The sequence below is a fragment of the Mirounga leonina genome, unplaced genomic scaffold (assembly GCF_011800145.1).
Source record: "Mirounga leonina isolate KUSES-001 unplaced genomic scaffold, KU_Mleo_1.0 Mir_366, whole genome shotgun sequence".
Taxonomy (NCBI): domain Eukaryota; kingdom Metazoa; phylum Chordata; class Mammalia; order Carnivora; family Phocidae; genus Mirounga; species Mirounga leonina.
This window is the reverse complement of record NW_023270709.1, coordinates 16,824,133-16,834,720: the sequence shown is the minus strand read 5'-3', so window position 1 is coordinate 16,834,720 and position 10,588 is coordinate 16,824,133. Positions and strand designations below refer to the sequence as shown.

Below are 10,588 nucleotides of genomic sequence, written 5' to 3'. Positions count from 1 at the left end.
CTGCGTATGAGGACTCGCGAACCTCTGGAATGAGGCAAAAGTGCCACTGTGCGCCTCAGGGATGAGTGCTCAGAAGATGGGCATGTGATGGTCCCCACAACGTTCTAGGCTTTGCTTCGCGGAAGCCTGAGCCCTTCTCTCCTCCTTTGGTTTTCTAACTTAAGTGTGGTAAGCAGCAGGTGGCCAAGAGAAGGAAAGGCCTGGGGGTTTCAAAGCAAAGGCAGAAGACCAGGTGGCACAAAGAAAGAGCTTCTCCCGCTCAGTTTCCTAGGTGGCGTTAACCGTGAGGCTCCCCGGAGTTTTGCATCAGTGCCTGGTTCAGTCCTAAAATAAGTTGCATCAGACGTGGCAACTTTTGCCTGCTTTGTTTGCTTTCTCTCTTGCGAATGAAGTATTAATAAAGGGCTCCCTGGGGGAGTTTGTGCAACCTATTCCAGGAAACAAATTGAAATGTACAATTCTTGGAATAGTAGAGATGTCATGCCATAGTTACTGGTGGGTATCTACTCTCCTTTCCACAATTTCAGAAGAAAACGAGAAAAACTGTGTGGCTGATATAATTCCCCATTTTTCCTTCATCCATGAGTTCTTTGCTTTATTTTTTTAAATTTATTTTTTATGACTTATCTGAGAGAGAGAGAAAGGGTTGGGGGGACAGAGGGAGAGGGAGAGAGAATCTCAAGCAGACTCTGGGTGGGTGTGGAGCTTGACACGGAGCTCAATCCCACAACCCCGAGATCACGACCTGAGCCCAAACCAAGAGTTGGTCACTCAACCGACTGAGCCACCCAGGCACCCCAACCTCTTTGCTTTAAGACAGCAATGAAGGGGTGCCTGGCTGGCTCAGTCATTGGACCATGTGACTCTTGATCTCAGGGCTGTGAGTTCAAGCCTTGCATAGGGTGTAGAGCTTACATAAAAACAAACAAACCAGCAATGAAAATCATAGGTAGATACTTAGTGAGCAGATTAAAATCTTTCCAGGAGACACCAAGAAAGTAAGATGATAGCCAGTTGTTTGCCACCAACCAGGGAAAGGGGAGAAACACTGTTATTCTGGTCGCTTCTCTGCTGTCCCTGCCGCTGGCCTGGCCGTGGAGCTGGGATCGAGAGGTAGTTGCCTTCCATGGGTGCCTCAGCTTCAGAACGGAGAGAGGCAGGACCCTCTGTCTGGTCTAGTTTGGGATGGTGGCATTTGTGTAGTTCACCTTTACTGGGTTAAAAGTGTGTGAGACAAAAGTGAAACTCGAAAGTTAGGAAACACCTACATGTAACCAGTTTCCTCTTTGCCTTCATAGTTTTCTCCCAAACACGTGAAATCCCTGTAGGACCTCAGTTAAAGAAAACTTCCTCTGGGCAGCAGGCAATCACTCGCAGAAGAGAGAAAAAAATCCAAGATCCACTGTATTGTATTGATTTGTACCTGGTCTTGTTCTAAAATTGTTATTAGAGGCATGCATGATTAACTGTGCCACAGACTGCCGTTGCTTACTGCAAGTCTGATTTTACTGCAACGTCATTGATGACCCTGGAGTAGCCGAAGATTAATGAAGATGGATCCAAGTGCTTACTACTAAGCAAAGGACCTCCAAGCAAATGATAGTGGACCGGAGAGTTCTCTTCGTCGCTGCAGGAAATACTCTTCAAATACGATGTCAAATGAGCCAAAGCTGTGCTAAACAGAGTAGGTTACTAGTAACTCTCTAAAGGTGCTGGACTTCCTTGCCACGTTATGGATTGATGAACATTGAGGAATCCGAGAGGATGGGAAGAAAAGAAGAATGGGGAGCTGGTGATGTGGCCTGTGCGTTGGAGCTGGACTATATCAAGTTAGGATAGGGCCTTGGTATAAGGGCGATTGGCAATTCCTGGGCTTCACTCACTCATTAGGGGCTCTGCTGGGTGGTGCTTTGAGGATGACCTTAGTCCCAGACCACACCAGAATCTTCTAGTCTTGACGGCCAGTTTTCTAGGTGTCTAAAAACATGACTAGGAAAAAACAAACATGACTACGATGCATGCCTACAGAGGGGAAGCTTAGGCTGGGTGGTGCTTTTCCCCCTACATGGTGACTCAATCTTCCTTTCTCCCAACACTCATTTTCTTTACATAATCTATCCAACCCCTCTCAGAAAAATTGCTTTGGGTTTCAGTAGACGAGCATTTTGGAACTTTCTTGTCCTGTCTTCTGTTTCTCTTTAATCATTTGTGCCTAAAAGACACTATTTTTTTTTTCTTTTAAAGAGTACAGAGCGAAGAAGAAGTAACTGGCCAAGAAGAAATGTCACTGAAACACGAAGATCCCCAGTTTCTTTTTTTCTCGCTACCACTTCTAAGAATCTTCCCACAGAGCTACAGTAACATAAATCAACAGAGAGCAGGTATGTGTCCTTAGCAGTTTCTGTCATTGGACAACCTCGTGATCATTATATTTCTTTCTCCAGAACACTCGACTCATTTACCAATCTCATTCCTGGTGATGTGTGTGGTGGAAAAAGCAGCCAAGTGTTAGTACTATTGGGGTGATAGGCCAGCTCCCCACTGGCAACATTTATTTACAGTAAAGGGGATGACATTGAACTAACATGAGCAAGGTCCACGGAAGGGTCCCAGGAAGGAGACAGTTGACACATGACAAAAGAGACTCGGGGTCCCATTTTTCACAGGGGTCTCCAAATAGCCAGGGGTGCTGTGCCAAGGGCATCTCTCTCTCTCTCTCTCTCTCTCTCTCTCTCTCACACACACACACACTGTCACATGTCACCTTTTACTACCTTTACCCTTGCCTTCCCCATGGTAACTTCTGACCATGATTTTTTCCCCCCTGGCACTTGTAGGAAGCAGTTTAGTTTTTGAGAAAACCAGGAAAAGCATCATCACCAGGGCTTCAACTATCCTCTTGTTTTTTCTCCCTTCTCTCTGTTCTTGCCCACAAGCCACGCATCTCAGGTCAGAATCCAGGCTGGTGGATGCATTTTGCAGGAGTTTCTGTGTATCTGGGGGTACAGTTCTTCTTTCATCATTACTCCCTTTCGCTTTCATCCTTATTCACTTTTTCTTTGGTTTGCTTTCATCTACACAGGGGTGTCTCGGCTGCAAGGTGGACTCTGAAGTGAGAGTTGCGTTTTTTCCCTTCTCTTCTTAGACGTGTGGAAGTCCGGACTAATTAGGTCACTGAGGAAGTGATGGGGAGACTCTCCCATGTCGTTCTTCCTGGAGAGGCATCTTTAGATTGTTTCTGGAGACAGAGGAGGCAGCTCTGTCGTGTTTCAAAAGGGTGGTATTTATACACGCGTAACAAAGATAGTGTTTTGCTGACTGTTTCTCATGTAGGAACAGGTGGTCTTGCTGTGTGGGTACTTCCTCAGATCTTTAATGGTTGTTTACACATGGAAGTGTCTTCATTGCAGACAGAGCGACAGTGCTTGTGAAGATGGGGTGGTGTAAGACAACTGAGAGGTCCCGGGATGAAGGTGTGGTTCGTGTGTCTGGAACTTGGGGGATGAGAGGCGAGAGGAGGTGCAGAAATGGTTTTGAGTCAGACTGGGAAGGGCTTAAAGCCATGCAAGGCAGGGTGGGCTTTTTCTTGAGAGCTATAGGGGAACCCCTGAAAGATTTTAAGCAAGGGTCAGATTCTCATTTAGGAAAGATAGTTATGGTGGCTGTGTAAAGCATGGCTGTGAGGGGCACAGGTGGTAGGCAAGGAGTCTAATTAGGAGGCTATTGAAGTAATCCACAGGAGAAATGATGAGGGCATGAACAAATATGTTAGGGGATAATTTGATAGCTATTAAGAAGTAGGATGGGTGGCCCTGATTTCTATCTTGACCCACTAATAGCTGTTCTATGCTTTCTCTTTATGGCTAATGAAATATGAGCCAAATGAAATACCTGGATTGCCTCTTCCCTCTTTCTTTCTTTCTGCCTGGAACTTGGGAACAGCCAGTGTGGAACCATGATGTACTCTTAAGGATGGGAATCTTGTGAAGAGCATGGCAGAGAGGAAAGGCCAGGAGTCTAGGGGGCCAGTGACATGGCTGACCCAGTGCACCAGCCTTGGATGGTTTACCCCTGAACTTCATGCTATATAAGAAAAAAAATAAATAATTTCTTGCTTAAGTAATTGCAATAGCCATCATTTTCATCCAGCAGCCCAGAGCAATTCCTAACTGAGACAAATGATGAACTGGGTAAAGGGGGTGAACAGAAGGATTTGAGGGTGATCTCCAATTTGTTGTTTGAGTGTTGGGGTAGGTGATAGTGCCAGTTGCAAAGATCAGGAATGGAAGGAGAATTTAGGAACCAGTATGCATTTCATTTTGTACATGTTGAGTTTGAGGGACCTCTATGATGGTCAATCCATGTCCAAGAAATAATGGGATGTAGACCTTGGCAGAAAAGCTACCTCTGGAAATCATCACCTTACAGATAACAGTTGAAGTCATGGGAGTGTTTTAGGTCATCTAGGGAGAGCCTAGGAGAAGAGGGCCAACGACAGAACCCAAGAGTCTAGCACTTGGGATTGATGTGCCCCTAAGCAGGATGGGGAAGAAGCATCTAGAAAGTTAGGGTGAGGTCTAGGAGAGAGTGGATTCATGGAAATCAAGAACATTTAGAGGTCAGACTAGTTACTAATGCCATAGTTAGGAAGTACTGAGGAGAAGAGAGGGTTCAGGAGGAAAAATGGTCAGAGGATTCCTTCATTCTACAAAAAGGCTATTCTCAGAATGATCTTTCCATGGAAAGGGATCCACAGGTGCAATTTGTGTCATGACACCACTGCACTTCTCACTCTTTTGGAGTCTTGCAATTCCTTGTTATTTGTTTCACTTTTAAAAAAGCCATTCCCTCCTCCCCCAATTGTTCTATCTCCCCAGGTGTGTCAAATGAGATATTTTATTTAAGATCAAAGTGTACCCAAAGGCGTCAAATATTCATTTTAAGGTCTTTCTTTTTAAAGAGTTTTGGGGGATCCCCTGTAGCACACTGAGGCAAAACATAACTGAGATTGGATATAATGAAATACATCATTAGACCTTCTCTATGAAGGGCTCTGCTATAAGAGGAAAATAAGGTTTTTAAAAGAAGGGTAAACAAGAAAGACATGTCAGAGGGCAAGAACACTTTGGTTTGCCTATGCGCTCGTGGCAGTGATGCCAACAGAACACATTTACTCTCCAAGGTGGGACCCATGCTCCACATAGACTCTCTGGCCTTTGCCAGAGGCTGAGTTGAGCTATAGTGGGCTAGATCTGTCTTTTGTCTCTGAAGTCAATTAGTGTGATGTTTAGTATTGTTTTCCTAAACTTTTAATTTATTGTTTTAAACCAAGAAGTGAAGAGTATGTCTTCTGGGGAATGTCCTCAGATTGCCTCAGCCAGGAGCTCTGAGGACCAGCTCTCTCCCTGGTCCAGGTCTCTCAAGGATGCTCAGAGAACCTATTCTAGCTCTGGGCAGCCTCCAGTTAAGAGTGATTAAAATAATTGTTTTCACTTTTAAAGGACAGTTGAGTGGGAAGCTATAAGGTGAACTCATTGCTTTTAACTCTCTTAGTCAGTGTCCTCCCTAGAGAACAAGTAAGAGTACTCATCTGGACTATTTTAATTAGGAAGAGATCATATTTGATATCCCCAAGAAGACCCCAGATACCACTTCTATAAGGAGTGCCTTGTCACTTAGGAGTTGGAGCTGTTCCTTGGTCCATTAGCCAGCACTGGGAGAATCAGCAGCAACATTAGTGTTAAAGATCACTCTGGACATTTACTGTGAACTTCCTGGGTGTAAAGTTTCTCTTCAAGATGCCACACAATGACGCATTAATATGATACCTGCTCTCAAGTTGCTTGAACCCTCAGAGAAGACATTATAGTTTGAACTCATCAACTTTTAGGCTAAATATCTATAAGCATATGCATAGATAGACACATAACCCATACACTCATAGAGATGACATAAAACTTGGCTTATCTGGTGGCTACTTCTTTAGCCAGATCAGCTATCCAGAAAAAGCTGAGGTCTCCCAGCAGATATATTCAATGTTTAAAAAAAGAGTTATGATTCTACAGTTCATGCATTTTATTTGCACTGTTCCAAATTCATTTCCCCCTATTTCAGATATATTCTAGAAGCTTTTCCAGAACACTGGATTAAAGTTGGGGCGATGGGCAGCTCCAGGCAGTCTATAGACCACCTAAGAGGAGAAATGATTTCCAGGACCTGACATTAAAGCAGTGGTTTTCAAACACATCTGACACACATTATCATCACCTGAGCATCTTTTTTTTTTTTTTTTTTTTTTAGTAATTTTAAATCCAGGCCACCCCCAAGATGGATTTATACAATCTCCAGAGGTGGGACACAGGCCATCGGTAGTTTTGGAAGTTCTCCTGGTGATTCCAACATGAAGACAAGGTTGGGAGTCACTGCACTGAAGGTGAAGGAAGAACAATGGATGTTTAATTGTGGGTGTTCTGGGGCCATTTTGCATAGGGGCAACTACCCGTCACATTCTATAAGCAGTCTATAACTTCCTTGGGGTGCGTGAAGTTGACACTATGTTCTCAACAGGTAGCAAGGATATATTTTCCTTCCCTGGTCACTGGTAGTCCTGGGAGATGTCCCTCTCTTACAAACACAATACATATTAAAGGTCCCTTTTCTGTCTTTCAAGGTTTGTGTACAAGGATCCTCTGGAAATGGAAAAGTTGGAAACTTGTGTGTCTTCAAGATGGGACATATTATGGTCTTCTCTGCTTGGATGATAGCTTTCGAAGGTGTTCCTTCTCAGGTGGTACAGTGTAGCCTCTGAAGGGTTATCTCCACTTTGGGCCAACGGTGAGGGTGGAGAATGGATACCCCTGCTAGTCAGAGTGTCTTCCATATGGATGCCCCTGCTTCTCCTGGACATCTCTTCCCACTTCCCACATGCCTCCTTTTTCCGTCTTCCTTTCTCTGTGTCTAGAACCTCCTATTGCTATACCCTACTCCCTGAGACTTGCGATTCCTCTCTCCAGAAAGAAGGAGGACTCTCTCTTAATTCATCCCTGGGTCCTACAGATTTCTCAGCCTTGGACATGTTGTGTCCACCCCTCCTCTGCTCTTCCAAGCTTCTGCTGTCACAGCAGAGGATAGGATGAGCTCTGCTCACCTGTATGGGGGCAGGAGGGGCCAGAGAAGTGGGGGAAAATGGCTTGGGATTTCTCTCCTGGTTGACATTGTTCAACAAAGGATGCTTCCTGGAAAACTGGCTATGCCATACTGGGAACTTGTAAGAGAACAAACTATGAACTTTTGTGTTCAATATATTATATCTCTATTATGGTAAACTTCCTAAAACTGGTTGGACAAAAGCCTAGAGAGACACACAAATATGTTAGTGGCGGTTGCTTTTTGGATGGTATGACCATGGGTGACTAATAAAAAATTTTTTTGCAACTTTTCACAAGGAACATATTGTTTTTCTAATTAAAAAAAAGAAATGTTCAAGTTGATGAACCCAAGTCAACACAAATGTCTCAGATGTTGTTCATTCCTCTCTGTTTAAGAAGGTGGGGAAGAGAATAATCTGCTTTAGTAAGATCTATCAAAGAAGGCAGTGGGAGCAATTAAGATGTAAATTTTTCATCCCCTAAAGGAGGCCCAGGCTTGTTTCTTGGCCTATGTAATGAATACTTTCTCTGTGTTTACTCTCCTTTGTTTAAAATCTCCATCGTGTAGCACAGTGTTTGGCACATAACAAGTCAGTGCTCAATAAATATTGGTCCATTCAAAGAAGCAAATAAAATATTGATGCTTAGAGGCAGAGCTCTGGTTATCTAGAAGAGTCTGCTTATTCCCCTAAGTAATTATGACAAATGACATGATTTCTGTAGAAAAAAAATGTTAACATAGACCAAGTCTGCAGGCAAAGGGTAGTAGCTGTGCATCTCAATTGACGCACAGACTCAGAAAATGAACGGGGTAAGACTCAAGCATGACTTTGAAGAAATTAAGAGAAATGAAGAGAAATTTTATAGGAAGAATGGGATGTTCCAGGCACATGGACTAGCTTGTGCCAAGATCTGATGGCTAGAGAAAGGTGAGCATAGAGAGTTGGCCAAGTTGTTGACCAGAGCAGATGGTGTGGTCATGAAGGATCCTGGCAGGGATCACTATTAGACAGAGTGGGCTACATTGGTGAGAAATCCATAAAGAAGGAAAAGAAGGATATTAGATTTCCTTAAACCCATGAAGGAGGATATTAGATTTCCTTAAACCCATGAAGGAGGATATTAGATTTCCTTTTGATGTTTGTAAATGCAGAGCTTTTGCAAGATTTTGTTGGGAAGGTGTTCCTAAGGCCCCGCTCTACTCTCTTGTCCTCCATTCTATGGCAAACAAGGAGAAGCTTCTTCCAGAGAGGAATGCAGGGGGAAGCTGAGCCATTGTCCTCATCCTTCTTTGTCTCACCCAGTTAGCTTTCCAGGTAGCCCTGGAAGATGAATGCCATTAGGACAGATGTGGATGAGAAAACTGTCCCCTCCAAAGAGGCAGTGTGGCCTTGAACATCTAGGAGGAGGAAATATTTGATCCTCCATGATTCATTGAAGAGTTCCTCCCTCCTTATCTCCCAGACCTCCTCACTCTCCCATGGAACTGTCCTCATTGACCTCTTCTCTGTTCCAGATACCCATTGCCTGTTTGCTCCCCTGTACCATCTTGTTTCTCTCGCATGCCTCATTGCTTGTGCAGCTGACCACTCTTAAAGGACTCCCAAAGCTTCCCTTACAGCCCTTATACTGATAGCTACCATGTCTGTCTGTGCCCCGACTTCTCTCCTGAGCTTGGACTTTCATTTCTTGGCACCTGCTGGACACATCCTACTAGGTATCTTTCAGGCAACTCTAACACAGCATGATCCAAAACAAAACTCAATTTCTTCTCCCCCCCAACCTGCTCCTCTTTTGTTCCCAGTATCAGTTCCTGCGTCACCATTCAAACAGAATGCCTGTTTGCCCTGGATTCCCTCCCACTCACCTCCCATGCCTAGTTAATCACACATCTTGCTCATTCTACTGAGGGAATGTCTGCTGAATCTCTTTACTTTTCTTGTTCACCCTTGTGCTAATCTTGACCCTTAACCTCTTTGTTCTGCACCAGTTTGTTAACTCTTAACTGGTCCTTCCACCTTAGGTCTCTCTCTCTCTTTCTACTCTATCTTCCTCATTTGCTGTCAGAGTGATCGTCCTGAAACAAATTGGGTCATGTCAATTTTGCTTAAAAAGCACGAAGTGCTCCCCCTTGTCTGAGGATCAAGCACAAGCTCCCGAGTGTGGCTTACAGAGGCTTCCCAGCCCAGCCCTGGTGCTTCCCCAGACGTGTCTTATACCCCCTGTGCCCTGCCTTCCCCTCTGCACAGGTCCCCATCCACACAGAAATACTCTCTGTGCCGCAAACACAACTTGATTCCGTTCTCTCCTTTTGCAACTGCAACTTTTTCTGATCTGGCATTCCCTCACGCCTGACCCCCAAACCCCTGATGCCTACTCATCCTTCCTAGCACAGCTCAGGGCACCTCAGCAAAGCCTTGTCCATTCCTTTGTCCATGCTTCGGTTAGAGTTTGTATAAGCTGACTTATTTATGTGGCTATCTCTCTTGTACAACGTCAGTCCTACAGAAGGCAAGATCTGAGTATTTGTCATCTCAGTCCCAGAGCCTCACACAGAGCCTGGTACTGGGTAAATCCTCAATCAGTATTTTATGAATGAAGCAGTGAATACATTCTGCACTCTTTTCACACTTTTAATTCCCTCCCACCCCCCAAAAGATCCCATTTTCTTTAGAACTATTCTTATCCCTTCTCCATACATTTGCATGGAGGGGTGAGAATTTCCTTGCCTCTGAGGGGTGTGTGTGTGGGGGGAGATATACGGGAGCGACACTCCTGTGGCTACATGTAGTGTGTGTAGCTGGTCTGCTTGATCAGCCCTTGTGGCTCTGCCCTTCTGCAGGCTCTTGGTGGGCTTGGCTGTCCTCGGGAAACCCACTTGCCTCTGAGGCCCTATAATAAGTGGGCCATGACTGCACAGAAGACTGACCTTTGCTGAGAAGGCCTGCCTGTGACCATGTGTATGGATTTAATTATGGCTTTTTTGTTTGTTTTTTGGTTCAAGGCAGATATTAGAAAACCCACCTGTTTCTGGGTCTAAGCTTTAGACTCCAATCGGCTTTATCAGACATAAAGCAGATATTTTCATCCCCATCTGTCTGATTCCCGTGACTGTCTCTTGATTGGTCCCAACTTAGAGCTGGGTGGGGAGGGGGTTGGGGAGAGAATTGGGACAGGAATATTATTTATTTGCTCCTCCGAAAACCCCAATAATTATCCTATTATTCTACCATGAAGAAATCAGGAGTTATTCAAATCCCAGCCATCTGGAGGAATCTTAAGCCACATAACGATTTTGGAGAGAGATTCTACTTCACACGGCGAAGAAGGGGTGACTGGGATAGAACCTTGCATGTGGGAAATGCCTTATACTATTTAAATGAATGAATGAAAAGGTTTGTGGGCATCAAGTTACAGTTTAAACTCAAGTAACCTGAGGC

The 10,588-nt window shown here is 44.5% G+C and overlaps 1 long non-coding RNA gene across 2 annotated transcripts; it reads left to right on the top strand.

The window, feature by feature from the left end:
* The first annotated feature begins 224 nt into the window (after positions 1-224).
* Positions 225-7,791, top strand: LOC117997430. Of its 2 annotated transcripts, XR_004675814.1 has the most exons (4): positions 225-1,804; positions 2,245-2,381; positions 6,301-6,433; positions 6,671-7,791. It is a non-coding gene; the product is annotated as an uncharacterized LOC117997430 (long non-coding RNA). The 2 variants fall into 2 exon arrangements; XR_004675813.1 differs by having other exon boundaries at positions 6,301-7,791.
* The last annotated feature ends 2,797 nt before the right edge of the window (positions 7,792-10,588 follow it).